Source organism: Ceratotherium simum, chromosome 34 (assembly GCF_057802395.1).
Source record: "Ceratotherium simum simum isolate JZ-2026a chromosome 34, ASM5780239v1, whole genome shotgun sequence".
Lineage (NCBI taxonomy): Eukaryota > Metazoa > Chordata > Mammalia > Perissodactyla > Rhinocerotidae > Ceratotherium > Ceratotherium simum.
The window spans coordinates 26,198,429-26,213,076 of record NC_141933.1 but is presented as its reverse complement, the minus strand read 5'-3'; positions in this window follow the sequence as shown (position 1 = coordinate 26,213,076).

The window sequence follows — 14,648 nt, the reverse complement described above, 5'->3', positions numbered from 1 at the left end:
CGTAGCATAAATCTTTTATGGCAGGTTGCAAGACAGTTTGATATGTTTCTGTAGTTGCTTCATGCCTGTCTGGGTTCTTCTGAATCAATACTTGTCCAATCCTTGTCTTTGGATGCATAGAATCGTAGAAACATAGAAGGCAGGGTTAGACAGAACCCTAGAGATTATCTAATTTAACCTCGCACACTATAGAAATCCCCTCCAGAGCAGCCTTGAAAACTAGGAAGGGAAACTCACCAGGCAGACTTCCAGATTTGGGGAGCTCCAATTATTGGAAAGGGTGTTTATTTTGTTCTGTTCTGTTTTGTTTCTTTTACGTTTCATCAATACCTGCCTTCTTATAATTTAGTCCTACTAGATATTGTTTTGCCTTCTGAAACAGTGCGAGACAAATATTCCTGTTTGCTGCATAACAATGTATCAGCATTACACGATGACTATCAGGCCTCCTCAGGCCTTTTCAGGCTAAATTCATCCAATTTCGCACCAGTTTCACATGGTTTCCAGACTGATTATTTTGACCAATTTTGGCTTAATACACCTTAGACAAGATTGTTGGGTATGGATACTTGCACATAGGATGGTGGGCTGTGAGCAAATAGGCCAGATAATTGACAAACTTTAGGGGGATTATGTTACCAAAATAATATCAAGCCTATGACTATTAATCCTAAAAGACATTTTCTATTTTCTCCATCTTACACCAAAAGAAGTACCCCCTCAAGAAGGGTATATATTCTAATTCCTCCCTAAAACATAGACATGGAGATTAACGGACAATGAAGACCTCCTGAAGAACAGAACTAGAGCAGGAGTTTTCACTATTTCTACCCAGAATATCTGATCGTTTTAATGACCCATGACTACCCTTGAGTTTCGTATTCTCTGCTTTTCTGAAAAAGGAGCTTTGATGCTCTTCCTTCTTTGCTGTTTATATATTAGACGTGTTAGCATCCGATAACTGACATTTTTAGTCTATTTGTTTTCATATCTGAATCTATAGAAAGGACTGTCCATCACTCAGATTTCCTTGACTCTGTGTGGATACAGTAATTAGATAAAATTTTGAGGTTTAGGAGAAAATGTATGCATAGGTGTCTGGGAAACAAATGTACAGATCATGGCATGGTCTGCTAGTGGCCGACCCCAGAATCTATATTCTCATATTCCTTAATAACAAAGACGTTAATCTTTAGCAGTTTTTTTTCCTGCTCAGTTAAAACACACACACACAACACACAAATATATACACACATACACATTTTCCAGTCTTCGTGCATTTTAACACGTCCATGTGACTGCTTCCTGGCCAATGAGATGTAAGTGGGGTTGTTGTGTGGGATTTCAAGGACATCTTTTTAAAGAGAACAATGATACATTTCTTTATGCTTCTTCCAATTTGCTTTCTGAAACATAGCTTTGATACCTGGAGTTTCATCTGTTATCTTGGATCATGAGGAAAAGGCACACAACCCAAGAATGGTAGAACAGAGAGTTGGAAGCAGCCGGCTTCCCTGATGGCTTCATGGAGCTGCCATAATCTTAGAGTGCCAAGGCCCACCTTTCTTTATGTGAAAGGATAAAATCATGAGATGGGAGGGATGGGTTCTGTTAATCCCAGATGAGCGCTATTTCTCACATAGTACTTTTCAATTATTCTAAATAACCTTCCATTGGATTTCTGAATGAGTATTTCCTTTGTATCTTTGAGCCCAACATTGGTTTTTAAATTTATGTATTCCATCTCATTTCATTTTTACAAGTCTATTATAAACAAAATTATACTCATTTTATTATTTACACATCACATTTCATTATTTTTCATAAATTTTATATGAACACTGAATGTGCTTATAGCCCACAGACTTAGTTGGGAAAGGATATGGGTCTAGAATACACAATTTCATCAAAATTATAAATATGCAATAAACAATCATGAAGGAACACTCTCTCATCCCTTCCCCCCTAAAAAATATATGAAATCACAAATTTGTAATTGCAGTTTTAGATTACTTCATGTCTGGTTCCTTCCATTTACACAACCTAATAACTGTACAATTGTTACATATCTGATGTTTGTTTTTCTACAAGGAATGAAAAGGGCTTATATTGGATAGGTCTATTTTCTGAAATCTGTGATAAGAGAAAATGGTAAAAACAGACAAACATTTATGATTCCATTTTTCTTTTCCCTTATAAAACATTTTATGATCAATGTTCAAGAGATATGGTTTTATATCTCCAAAACAGTTTTTATATTAATATGTTTTCCTTTGAAGACCATAAGGGCTAACCTTAAAAGCAATGTAGAATGTGGAAGAAGGCATTAGACAGCAAAGCTCTGGTCACAAGTTTCTTTCTAATGTTATCGCATTCTGTGTTCTTGGGTAACTCATTTCCTGTTACTGGACCTCATTTTGCAAAACTAGAAAATGAGAGAATTTAAACATAATTGTTTTTCAAATTAAATATAAGTTCTAAAACCATGCTTTGAAATAGAAATGTGATATGAGCTTCATGTGTAATTTTAAATTTTCTTGAAGCTACAGTTTAAAGAAGGTAAAAATAAAGGTATAATCAATTTTAATAATATATTTTATTTAACCCAATGTATCCGGAATAGTATCATTTTAACATGCAATCAATATAAAAATAATTAATGAGATATTTTAAATTCTACTAAGTCTCAAAACATGATGTGCAGTTTACACTTACAGCACATGTCAATTTGAACAAGCCACATTTTGTGTGTTCAATAGCCACATGTGCCTTGTGGCCACGGTATTGGACTGCACAGGTCTAATACAATCCAGGCATTGACATGTGGATCTATGAGAAATGACCCACATTTTCACGTTGAGTGGGAAGGGGTAGAAGAAGCAGTGGCTGGAAATCTTGGTGATGCTTTCCTGAGCTCTCAGAGCAGCGTAACAGAGGAGATAATAAAAACGTTTAATAGCCAATAGAGCATAGGCATTGACAAATCAAAACAGATACTGGTCCCATCAGGACAGACGTCATTCAAAACAACCAGTACAAGAATACATGAACATGGGTTGGATATAAGCAATGCTCGTGTATATTTTCAAAAAACCAAGTCACAAGTATTATTAATTAATCCTTTGATAACTAGCTGTCCCAATATACAATACTCTTCTTGTGAAAGGGTTCTGTATGCTGTCATCTGTTGTCACCCAATAACTCACAGTGAAGGGCACAAATAACATAGTGCTTCTCACTCTATATGAGAAAATCATTTGACTGGCAATCTGGTAATAAGGCAGGTTTTGAAGTCTTATTTGTACATAATTTTACACAAGTTTGGAATAACTTAATTATCTAGTTCAAAGAATGGGGAGGGGATTAACAAAAATGGAGATTGGGCATAAAAGCACTTCACTATGGCGTCACTGGATAGAGGGTAAGGTATTCAATAAATATTTACTAAAGGGATGAATGAATGCCATCCATAGAAACATTACCTTATAAGAATTTATCTAGCCTGGTTCTTACTTGGTTCCTCACATCAATAGCGTGGGCACTTAGGACTATTTTCCCATTACATTAACACCTTTCATCTAATAGTACCTTGGTTTATACACTTTTTTTGTGACCATCTACTGATAGAGCCACTACCTATCTTCTGATAATTGAGTGATCAATAATATTTATTTGAGATATTCTAAACAGAATGGAAAATGCCCCCAAAGGTAGAAAATACTATGGAAGAGGGAGAGAAGTTGATGGAATTATGTAAAACCCTTGGGAGATAGAAGATGGCTGGATCCAAGTGTGAGAAAGAAACAGTAGCCAAGAATAGAATCATACCAGGTGACATATATAAGGATAATTCAAGAAAGCATTTTCTAGCCATGCTCTTCCTTTTCTCCACATTGTCTGGCTCAAGCTAGCACAAGACAGGAAAAAAGCAAAAGCTTGTTGCAGTGGGTAAAACTGGGGTAATGCTGCCCTCGTGCTGACAACAAAAGTATAGGTAGACCAGCCATCACCTTTGCATTCCACATCACTCCCCATCCCCCCGCCAACCACCAAAGGAAACTGTGCCATTAAAATATTCGAAAGACAGCGCATCCTATTTTTTAGAACTGTTGTTGTTGTTTCTTTTACTGTAGAAATCAGAGACTATTGCCTAAGATACTTTACAATATTATTGTAACTTTGATACCAGTTACTTATAGAAGTGGCTTTACCTTTGGCGAAATGGCTGACAAAGAAAACTTGGAAATTCTGCAAGAAATAATCGGAAATGCTGGATAAAATGTTGCCACTTTAAAATGAATAATTGACCTATGAAGAAGAGAAATTCCTAGGTACCAGGAAAAAAAAAGAGATGAATCACAGAGAAATAACTATGTGTACTAATGCTGCAGCTGTCCCAGACAAGTGTGGAGGTTTAGGGGTGGAAGGAGAAAGTAAACGCACATTAAAGCTTATATAGAAACAGTAGAAAGATTTGTTTCTGCACGAGGCAGCTTTGAAACCCTGCATAAAGCTAAAACTCCATAATGGTCTCACCCTCAATAAAAAGAAAGACTAGCAAAATCCACCCACAGCACAGAAAGCCAATGAGGAAACATGTTGTAGCTAGAGATTTGGGAGAAGAAAACAGAACAGAAAAGAGACTTCAGAACACAAAATTAGCATGAATATTTGCCAAGTCTAATGATCTTGCTGGTACAACTCTTATCATCAGCATTGGCAAAACCATACTGGAGCAATCTTCACAGATAAAACCTTGGCAAAAGTAAGCTCATTTTACAATATCACAAAACACTTATACAATATTCCCACTATGAATGAAAATTCATCAGGCATAGTACATAGCACATGGGTGGAGTAAAACCTAAAATTTTAAAATTGAGAAAATAAACTGAATAAAGATGATACAAAATGTTTGTTTACAAATCTGATAGACATAAAATGATTTAATAAAAAAATATAAGAAAGGAATCAGGTACTGTGAGTAAAAAACAGGAAAAGTTAAAAATAACCAAATAGAACTACCAAAATTTAAAAAGCACAATCATAGATATTTAAAAAAAATCTTCAGTATGCCTTGAATTTTTAATTAGACACTACAGAAAGTAATGTTTGAAAGGAATGTTTGTGAACTGAATGATAGATTTGGGAAAGTAACTCATAGTCTATCACAAAAGGTAAATGCATGAAAAATATGAAAAGTTAAGAAAATCAGAATTTATAGTGAAAAGATCCAACATATGCCTAAGAGGAGTTTATAAATGGGGGTATAGAGGGATTTTTGTGGAGGAGTATATAAAGAGTTGATGAATACATTTTCTAGAATTGATGAGGGTCATAAATGTCCAGATTAAGGAGCACAAAGAATCTTGACAAGTAAAAAAAGTAAAATAAATAAAAGGAATATATTGTAGTGAATTTACCAAATATCAAAGGAAAAGATATTTAAAAAAAACAAAAATCAAAAAACAGAGAGGAAAACATAGGTTACACACAAATTAATAACAATTACTCTGACAATAAACCTCTTAACTGTGGCGATAGACACTAGAAAACAATGAAAGTAAAGAGAGAAAATAACATCAACCTAGAATTCTATATCCAACTATTACTTCTCATTAGAAAAGAACACTATAGACAAAGTAGGCAGATTGGTAACATATTGGAATAAGATATTTGCAAAGTCTAAAGAGATTAATGCAAAGAATTTTTGCTAGCCTTTAAGAAAAATACAATAAACCCACTGGAAAAAAATGAGCAAAGTATATGAATAGGCGTTTTTAGCAATGAGAAAACACAAATGGCTAATAAATATACTGAGATAGTCACACACCAATAATCAGAAAAATAACAATTAAAACAGTGAAATAGCATTTCATATCAATTAAAAAACAGTATTTAAAAGAAAATTTAAGAAAAGAAGAAAATTTAGAGTGTAATATCATTTGTATAAAGATAAAATGTACAAAATAAGAATATATGTTAATTTTAAGTATACTGACGCCCAGAAAACATGGGAAAAGTAGAATGAAAGGACATATATTAAATGCATTAGCGTGAATGGTTATGGGATGAGGGAGATAAGAAGGAGAATGCAGATTGAAGGAGAAAAATGATAAAATTAAAGAAAAGAGATAACTTGATTTGGCCAATATTGGCAGTATAATTCTGTATACTTGGGGTCTAAAAGATATGTATAGATATAAATGTGTACATATTTGTAAGTGTCTACATACATACGGAGAGAAAGACAGACAGAGTCGTTGAGAGAGAGAGAGAAAACACACTTTGTTTTCAGTCTTGTGCTATGTCTTAGAGTGAAAAAGTAATCAATTGTATAATTATAAAACATAGCTAACACTGCTGTGTGACATAGAAGACAGTCATTAAGAGAGTAAATCTTGGGAGTTATCATCACAAGGAGAAATTTCTTTTTTTTTTCTTCTTTTTTTCTTTTATTGTATCTATACGAGAAGATGAACGTTAGCTGAACATATTGGTGGAAATCATTTCACAATATATATCAACCAAACCATCATGCTGTACACCTTAAACTTATACAGTGATATATGTCAATTACTTCTCGATAAAACTAAAAAATACAAAAAAGGTAAAATAAAATAACATGGTCCTTAACCTGAGGATTTTACACTGCACTTGAGCAGATAAATCTAATAGTCATAAAAAAAGGCAAAATCGAAGATGGGAAATTGTGAAGAACATATTTCAAAGTAAAACCACTTCTATGTTCCCACAGCCCTTTGTATTATGTTCTTTTTTCAGCCTTATGATTCTACCATAGCCTCCTAGAGAGCAGGGTTGTCCCGTGACAAAGTAATGATAACAACATTTACCCTACAGATTTGTTGTAAAAATAGTAAAGTGATTACTACCAAGATATTGATACATTATTGCTATTTTCACTCATTTTTTATCAGTCCCACTGTCTAGCAGAACGCTGGCATGTGGTAGAAGCTCAATACGTGCTAACTGAATAAAACACTAAGTAACTGGAATGCAGAGAATCAGATAAGCAGTGGTGCTTAACCAGAGCCGCGCATTGGAACGACCCCAGAGATACTGATTCATTTGTCTGGGGGCGGCCAGGGCATTGGGTGTGCTGTGAAAGTCTCCCCAGTGATTCTAATACAGAGCCAGGCTGGAGAAGCATGGAGCTAGAGGAAGATAGGTGTGGGCTGAGGTGACTGTATAAGCTTCCAGGTCTGGAGCCATGACTAGGCTTTGCCTAATGAAGAGGAAAAGAAAAGGGATTTAAAATAAAATTTAAAAAAAATCAGATACAATCTATCCTAGGAAGAGATGACTCTCCCTAATTTTGTGTATAATTTGAGCGAAGTTGAGTTGAAATCGGTATTGTAACCATAGCTATGATAAGATACATATGTCATGCTGTTGGCCTGTGCCTGATGACTAGTCTTGACATCAACCCTCCAAGAAGTATCTCCATTTTAAAGACAACGAAATTGTAGGCTAGAACTTTCTCACTTAAAGCGTGGCTCATGGACTAGCAGCTCTGACTTCCCTGGAGCCAGTAAGAAACGCAGACTCTCAGGCCCCAGGCCAGGCCTCCTGAATGAGCACCTGAACTTGCCTAGAGAACAAGGTAATTGGTACTCACATTCAAGTTTGAGAAACAGCGAGCTAGGTGAATCATTCTCTATCTTGGGTGCTCATTGAAATCACCCTAACACCTAAGTTTTAAAAAATCCTGATGTCTGGACATTGGGGGCTTTTTAAAGCTACTCCGGGTGATCCTGATGGGCAGCAGTGTGAGAATCACTGGGCTACAGAATGTGTATAATAGGCTTGGGGTCACACAGCTGGTAATGTTGGACCTGGGTTCAATCCTGGACTCCAAAGCCATTGTGCCAAGTCTCTTCCCGAACTATAACTCTCAGACTCAAGAAATCTTCATGTTCAAATAAAAACGTCAATTAGCACATTTCCATATTTATTATATATATACACACACACACACATATATGTGTATTTATGTACATATCCTCCTCTCAATGGGAGTGTAATGTCTCTGATGGTCATGATCATATTTTAAAATTACTTATACACCCCTACACTCCAACATTCAGCACAATACCAAGTAAATATTGTTGCCTAATAAATAGTTTGATTAACACACGTCGCTATTCATGCAATGAGATCTACACTAATTGTGCCAAAGAAATACTTGTCTGCCCTTTGAAGCAAAAACTCAAATTGCACATCAGCATTAATATATGAGAAATGTTAAATCTTGTCTTTCTTGCTGTGATTGATGCATGCAAATTATTTCATTTATCAAAACAAAGACTGTAATTTTATATTGAATGTGATAAAATAATGAAGGCTAAAACCTAGATTTCCTAATGTGTAAATGGCCTGAGAATAAGCTTCATATTTATTCATTAGTTGTTACAGTGACTACATCCCAAGATTATTTTTTGGTATAGAATTAAACTTTACAAACAACCAGAACATCTCACTCAATAGCTAATTCACAGTAAGATCATTATCTTATTATAATAAATACCTGGATAAACAACATTGAAATAAGCATAGTCTTGCTTTACAGATTTTTTTTCCTGAGGATATGGTAATCACTATTGTTCCATAATAATGCCTGGCAATGAATAGAATGGAGTTTATGTCAATAATTTGAATTATTTTTTTCAGTGATTCAGCAACAGATTTTCCTGTGCATTACCCTATAATCAGGTTTTTAAATCTCAGAGCAGAAGATAAAAATGAGCTTCTGCTAAGCTTAGATGTTATCACACAGAGCTGCCCACATCACATTTAGATGAGCATGAGCATTGAGCTGAATGCCCCACCCAAGCATTAGCAAATATATTTGATTCAACAGAGTGTTTCAAGACTCTTTCCTGTTAATTTGACTGTGAATAGAGTCAAGATTAGGGTAAGGAACAGAGCAAACTCCTAAAGAACAGGGAAAAAAATTTTGCTTCCTTTTATAATTCTTTTCCTGGTAGAATGATCTGGCAACTTTTATTTATTTCATCATTCATTCATTCCCAAAACATTTACCCAGTGAAGAATTCAGGAATCAGGCATCAAACATTGAAAGGCTCAGGCCATTATACTCAAGGAATTCACAAAGCAGAGGGAAAATCAGACAAGGAGATGACAGTGACAGAGATGGCTGAGAGCTCTGACTGCAATGGCCACAGGATGGATGCTATGTAAACACGTAATGCTCCCCGTCTCAGGGGAGAGGTCAGGGGAGTGAAATGCATGGAAAACTTTTTACAAGAGATGACACAGAGGTTATACAGGAGGCCAGTCTGCACTAGACAGATACTTAGGAGATACGTTTGATTGGAGAGAGACCAATTTACAGTTTCACACATAAAGAATCATGATGACTTTCAAGTGTTTCCATAAGGAACCGAATAAGCAGAAACAATTTAAACTTGCAACCCAGGTGGTGCCAGAACTTCATCATTCTCAGGGCTGTGGGGTTGTAGAGGTTACAGCGCCTTCTTCACAGAGGCATAAACAAGAAAAAAAAAGCAAAGCAAGAGTCTTTTGTTATGGAATTTTTCACTTATACAGCTATTCCAGTCTGAAAGTAGAGGATGATGTTATTTTTCTTGTAAATTCTGTGTTTTTCTAATTCAAAATCTAAAAAGAGCACTGGATTAGAGCCCTAGAGAAACCTGTGTTCTAGGTTGTTTTCTCTTTAGTTTTTGCTATCTATGACCTGGGCAACTAAAGTTAACTCTTCTGGTTTTAGTTTCCTCATTGGTAAAGTGCAGAGATTTGCCTAAACTAGTGATCCTCAAGTGGGGACAATTTTGGTTGTCACAACTTAGGGGGCGCGGATTCTACTGGTATCTCGTGGGTTGAGGCCAAGGATATCGCTAAACATTCGTGAATGCACAGGACACATCCCACAGCACAGAATGCCAAGGGTACCAAAGTCGAGAAACTGTGGCCTGAACCCAGTCTTTACTAGCTGCATTAAACAGTGAGCTGGTTGTGGTGTCTAGGAAGCACATGCAGATCCGGAGTTAAACCTGACAAAACCTCTTCAAGTCCAATGAGAGTTCTGGGAAAAAGACTACCCATTAGAGGAATCCTACCTTGAATGGAAATGACTCGGTCCTTGTACCCTTGGACCACTGCCTTGCTCAGTTCTCTTCTGGGGAAGTGGGCCCGCCCTGTGGCGTAGTGGTTTAAGTGCTTGCGCTCCGCTGCTGGTGGCCCAGGTTCAGATCCCGGGCACGCACCGAGGCACAACTTGTCAGGCCATGCTGTGGCGGCGTCCCGCATAAAGTGGAGGAAGATCAGCATGGATGTTAGCTCAGGGCTGATCTTCCTCACATCTTCTGGGGAAGTTCTCACTGGCTGGAGTTTGCCCCAAGAAGAGTGTGACTTTGACTTAAAAGCTGTCGCAGATCCTGAAGGAATTAACAACTGAAGGTTTTTGGCTAACCACACTCCTTGCTGCTGGGCAGTGGGTCCTTTCTTGTAGGGCCACTTCTGAATCTGCCACAAGAACTAACAGAAAGAAGTTGCTCCTTTCTACCTTTAAAAGTGATGACAATAGCTAAGGATCACAGAGCGCTTACTATTTACTAGCACTGTCTTAGCGATTACAGGATTATAGCACCTTCTTCTCAGATGTGTCAATAAGAAAAAAATCAACAATGGTTTTGCGTCTGGAATTTCTGCATCATCTTGTTTAAATCTCACAATATTCCATGGGGTTTGTACTATGAATGTTATCATTTTATAGAAGGAGACAGAGAGGCTTAGTAACCTACTCAAAGTCAGCCAGCAGGTAGGAGTGTGGGATTTGAACCCAAGCCTGTCTGATCAATCTTTTCTTGTAAGAAATGTGTTATCGTAAGCCTCTCTAATTCTCATTTTCTTCATCTAGTAGATGTGATTTCAGTGTCTGCTCTACATGATTCACAAGGTTATTGTAGTGATCATGGGAGGAAATATGTATGTGTAAACACTGTAAACATGAGATCTAATAATTATCATTAGTAACATTAAATATCCTTAATAAGTAGTATCATTAATAACAACCATGACTTCTCTGAGTGGAAATTCTTGGTTCAGAGAGCTCCAGATTGGCTTTAATTTGGCAAGACTGTGAATCGAACCTGGAGTGGGTACATATCAAAAGTTGTCTTTCCCATAAGATTCCTGGTACCCTATAGTACAGCCTAATGGAGAGGGCTCTGCACAATAGGCGAAGAGGAGAAAGGGAGGGAAGGCAGGAGGGAGAGTGGGAGAGAGAGATGTAGCAAGGGTTGCAAGTCCCTTCGGCTACCCAGGACCTAGCCGAATCCCAAGATCAGTGTATCCTTTCAGGAGCCTCCTGTGAAAAGTAGTAAAGAACTGGTGGAGCATCTTGAAGGCTTTGCACCCACTTTGCCTAGGTTTGAATTCCAATTCCATCATTTACTAGCTGTGTAATCTCGGACAACATACTTAATGACTCAGCGGCCCCAGTCTATAAAATGGAGATGAGAAGAATAGCATATCATTGGGCCTCTGAGAGGATTAGGTAAGTTAATATGTATAAAAGTACTTAGAACAGTAACTGGTGCATACCAAGCCCTCACTATTATATTATAGGTTTTATGTGTTCTACATGAAACTTTATTTCTTTCAAACAAATGAGACTAACACACCATGCTATTGAAAACTCCTTGCAAAGTGCTTCCATAATATACTTCATATGGATCTAAAATATATTTAACCATCTGCATGATATTGTCCATGCACAGTATTTATTTTTTTAAACTATTCCAAATGCTTCAGAGAAAAAGGTGCATTTTTTTCATATACTTCCATAAGTTGTGTTTTCAGAAGTGGAATAACTGAAGAAAAGAGAATGAACATCTTTATTTATTTATTTATTTTGGAATGAAAATCTTTAAATCCCTTGACATAATGGCCAAATTGATTTCCAGAAGGTTGTATCCATCAGCAGTGTGTGAGAGTCTCCTTTCACCGAACCCTTGGTAGTGTGGGGGATCAGACTTTGCCACCCCAAAATGTGTCTCTTTGGCTTGATTATTTTTAAGAACAAAAGACTCAGAAAGAAACTTTGACCTTCCCCCTAAATGCTGAAAAGAATTTAAGATAGAAGGCCTGTTCCTGGAAGGAGCTAATACAATAGATAACTATAGTATAATATGAAGTAGGTGTGGTGGACAGAGAGGAACCTAGTAAGGCCCGTTTAATCAAAGACCTTCCCATGTCTCACTGTTTTTGCAAGTTATGGCAAATATTTGTTTACCAAACATTTGCTTTTCCATCTCCATGTGAATTGCCTTCTTCCCTTTGAAATCTCAAACCACTACTCCCAACATCCTCCTTTGACTTTAGTTGAAAATGGCACTAAGGTTGTTGACTTTGGCCATTTTGAGGAAATGCTAGGCCAAAACTAGTTACTCAGTTTTCCTGGATTTCTCCCGCTTATACACATTATTAAATTTTGTTTGATTTTCTGCTATTATTCTGTCTCATGTCTATTTAATTCTTAGACCAGCCAGAAGAACCTAGAGGGTAGAGGAATACGTCCTCCCCCCTACAGCAGCATATGTGAACAACCTAGATCTCAGTTTTAATAAACTTCCTTAGATTAATGATACAATATTTTGTCCCCAATGTTTTTACCATTTCCATCCTATCTTTTATGAATAAGCTATCATGACTTCTACCTATTTCTCTGTCTGGCTTTTTTTCTTTTCTGTTTATCTCTTCCCTTATGCATAAATTATGTATGAAAGGTAAAATCCATTGTAATATTTATATTTTCTTCTTTTACAATATCACTAACTTTGATAAAGATACAAAACTAAAACAAATATCCTTATCAGTGTTCTTTTAAGTTAAGACTTTGCATGGCAGGCATGGTTCTGCCCTGCTCCTAGCCCCTTGCGTTACCCCAGAGGTCACCTGCAGACAAGTCTCAAGAACACTTATCACTTCCTGTGTCTCTCTGACTGGAGACATTCTTGTATTATCAGATAGTCTCTAGTCTGTAAGAGATGCAAGCAAGAACTGCATGGCTGTTATCATCCCTCAATCCAAGAGGGACTGAAGTCTCAGCCTCCTTCCACCTCATGGGAATAATTCTGTAAACGACTCCACACTGTCTCTCAGGGCGTCCCCAGTTTAATTGCCAGTTTAATTGCACCAGTTGCCCATGAGAGTAACATGTTTATCAATATGCCTTTTATTGGCTCTCCCCTGTTCCCTGTCTCACTTCCCACTACCTCATGTATTCCCTGGAATTGTCTCTCAAATAAACCACTTGTATACAAACCCTTGTCTCAGGCTCTGCTTTTGAGGGAATCCAAACAAAAACATGTAAGCCTCATTGAAGTGTTTCAGTGGCTTCCTATTTTTGGTCATGATTTATCCATTTTCTGAAAATTGTGACTGATTAGGTAGATTATTCACAAAAGATATTCATAAGAAGAATCAAGTTCAAGAAAGTATTGAAAATTTCTCTCTGTTTTCCATTTATAACCAAAAAAGACTCATGATTAGAGTTTAGTTTGATTTTTTTACTATTTAAATACTACTATGGAAACTTTTTCTTTCTGAATTTCTATTATTGTGTAGTTTGAAAAAGTTTCAAAACCACGGAACTAAATAATCTGTAATATACTTTCCAGCTCTAAAATCATTTTACATCCTTACAAGATTTAACACAGTTTGGTTCTGGACACCTACATTTTTTGGTTGATTGAATGATTCCTCCCCTTATCCATAGTTGTATTTGCAACTTGTGTAACACTTTAGTCCACTCACTCATTTACTTTTGCTTTCATGCATTCATTTAGAAAACCTTTGCTGATTGTGCTCTGCATGCAAAGTAGAGGCTGCTTGAAGTAGGAGAAAGAACACTAGACTTGAACACAGCAGGAAGTTTGCACCCAGCTCAGACATTTAATTTCTGTGAACTTCAAGCAAGTTCTTAAACCTCTGTAGTTTGTTTCCTTGTGTCTAAAAACAAATAATTATAATGAATAAAATTACTGAGCACTATTATGGGCTCACAATGTACCAGACACTTTTTAGTAGTTTTGCATATATTTTATTAACTGATTTAATTCTATGTGATAGGTCTCACTAATATCTCCATTTCACAATGAGGAAACTAAGACTCAAAGAGGTTGAGAAACATGCCCAAAGTTATATAACTAACAAGTGACAGTAATAGGATTTGAAATGTGGAAATAAATGAAGACCACACAATGAGAGTAAGCAAAGGCTATTTATTCAGAGCTGGCTATAGCACAGGAGTCAGTCACCATCACTTGCATTCGGCAGAGACTCAAAGGCAGGCTGCAGAGTTGGAAAGCTTTATGGTGGAAAAAGGAAAAGGCTTCTGGTATGCTCTGATTGGAGGATGTTGGCATGGGGAAACTAGAGGTGGAGCAACTAGAAGTGGGGCATCCTATGTGATTGGTTAGGGGAGCATATTTGGCTTTCGCCAGTTGTTCCTAAGTTGGAAGAAGGGGCAAAAATTAGGAAAGTTGGCAGTTATTGATCAAGTCCTGACTTTTGAGGCCAATTGCTACAGAGGTTGGGGTTTGGTTTCTAGTCTGATTGCTGCAGGTTTTGGGTCAGAGTCC